The sequence below is a fragment of the Myotis brandtii genome, unplaced genomic scaffold (assembly GCF_000412655.1).
Source record: "Myotis brandtii unplaced genomic scaffold, ASM41265v1 scaffold55, whole genome shotgun sequence".
In the NCBI taxonomy this organism is placed as follows: domain Eukaryota; kingdom Metazoa; phylum Chordata; class Mammalia; order Chiroptera; family Vespertilionidae; genus Myotis; species Myotis brandtii.
The window spans coordinates 1988749-1991387 of record NW_005370042.1 but is presented as its reverse complement, the minus strand read 5'-3'; positions in this window follow the sequence as shown (position 1 = coordinate 1991387).

The window sequence follows — 2639 nt, the reverse complement described above, 5'->3', positions numbered from 1 at the left end:
AGACTCCAATTTATCATGGTTTCTGGACTGATCTCTTCCTCAAATACTTTCTAAGTGTGGACACCTGCCTAACGCCTTGGTCAGAAGCAGCATCGCTAAGAAAGGTACAACACAGAGCAAAAAGCGCCGCCTCAGGCCCAGGAAGTGAATGAAGCCACATGTGATATCACAGACACAGGTTCCCATTTTCACGTCCATCGCTTAGTAACAGCACATGTGACACGTTAGCTTTGCCCGATCACACAGTACAGTGAGCTTGTCGTACCCACGGTTTATCGCCGAAGCTGGCCGGGCACCATCAGGGCCTGGCATCCCCGGGTCCGCGGAGTCACACTCACACAGAAGCACTGAAAACTGTTGCTGACTCATTTACAAAGTCCGAGTGCCGTCTTGCACCAAAGCTGTGATGCCAGCCCGGCCCTCAGCTCAGAGCAGTCACCTCCCACAGCTCACTGCACTGCGCCTGCGGGCTCTGTGGTTTCTAAGAAAGTGTGGGACATGGCCCCATGGCAGTGGCTCTGCCTGCGACCTGCGGGTCCCCTTGCTGTGCCCGTCCTGGCTCTTGGAGCTTTTGGCCAGATCTCTTCTCCAACACCTGTCCGAGTCACATGGGTAATAAAACTACTTAAAATACCACTGCTGTACAGCTAAAGAAATTATGGATTTGATTTAAAGTCTGAATTTATTCATTAGAAAAATTAAATGAGGGCAACTTGAGAAGGTTTTCCTACAGTTATCAAGTGAAAGCTATTGGAGAATTGTTTCGGTCCTGCTTCTATGATGATAGTCTTCACACTAGTAAAATAAACATTCAAAACACTAAATAGGATAATAGGATGTATCCTAATTAATTAAGCACCAGAACATATATATGAGATATATCTATATCTATATCTATATCTAGATCTATATCTATATATCTATATCTACAAATAGATATAGATATATCATATATATATATATATATATAGTTTGTTACTGGTTAAAGTTAGTAAATGCTCCAATTAAAAAAATGAAAATCCACTATGAGAAACAGAGGTTGTGTTTTATTTCTTTGTGTTGACTACCTATTGCTAATTAGCTCTCAATTCAAATGAACTCTTGGATTTTGAGAGCAAATAAATCAGTAATTTGCTTTTTCCCCATGAAGGAGAGCAGCAACTTCCAGAGTGCGCAGGCAGGGGAAAAATGCACGTGGAAACACCTACAACATGGACCCAAACATTTCACATAAAACAGGCGACACTTTCCTGCTCACTGTATCCGAGAAAGAGTCAAAGCAGCTGGAAAAAATTCTTTTAAATGTAACAAATATTGGAACAAAGACAAAGATCCTATTTTTAAGCAAGATAAGTTTATAATTCTGATTTAGGAGATGAAAAGGTTTTCCTAAAAATTATTTTTATCTTTTTGTATAATTTTACATAACCTAAGTTACTGTAATGCAATGCCTAATATGGATGCCAAAGTTGAATTTTAAAGATACAGCAATTTTTTTTCGAGAATTACCTTTCATATGTTTAAACTGTAGCATTTAAATATGAAAACCTTTTTGAGAGAAGTCATGGCTTTTGTCCAATTCAAAGACTGTAGCACAGATTTTGCAACAAATACAGTAAAAGTGATGGGATTTATGAAATACTGAACTGTAAGGTGTAAACAGTGATGACACACCAGTGACGAGCCCTCCCAGGTGCCAGGGGCCTCTGGACAGCCACCTCCGACGCTGGCCTGGCCCACGGGGCTCCTTTTAGAGTGAAAAGTGAGCAAGTCCCACAGTTGGCCTCATGACCTCCAAAGAGATGGTTAAACTCAAACCAGGCTGGTCTCTCGACCTGAGTAACTGCCGACACCGAGCTCTGTAAAGTGAAGGGGAGAGAATCCGGTAGACCCCCTGCTCCCCCAGTGACCGCTCATCACGCTGCCTCCCCGGGAGCCGCGGAGTGGCCCTGCGGGAAGTGGCCCAGGCACCCTCAGTCAGGAATGTCGGTTTTCTCTGGGCCATGATTTCATTTAGTCTCCTTTGGTAACTAAGGAGAACTAAATGTTCTTCTTTCCTGTTTCACCATCTCAAATTTTTACATATTTCCCATCACAAACCACTGAAAACGACCATTTATGGTTATTCCACTGATTCCTGCGAGAGCTAGGTGATTTTGACCAAGAGCTCCAAGTACCATTTGAAAAGTCTGAGTCTTTAAAAACCTTCAATGTTTTAAATACTTCATCAGAAAAACGATAATGACGACTAGTAAGTACCTAGCTTATGTGCTTTGTGGTGATTTCTTTCAAAATGAGAGTATAAATCATTGTACATAAAATCAAAATAGTTAATATACATTTTTTCTGACACTTTCTAGAAATTAGGCATTAAACATAAGACATCTTATAAATTTAGATAACAAAAATAAATGTTTACATTTTAATCTCAGCTAGATTACCTCAGGGTGGCCGTTAACGTGAGGGCCCGGTGCAGCTGGTGTGGCCGCACAGATGCTCAGAGACCCACGGTCAAGTCCACAGCCCTGCCAGGCGGCGTCACGGCATCCAGCTGTGTGCTGGAGGATTGGGCTCCGGGCTCCAGCAAGTATGGAAGTACCACAGCACTCACCACAAATACTGCAAAGGTTCTGAAGTTT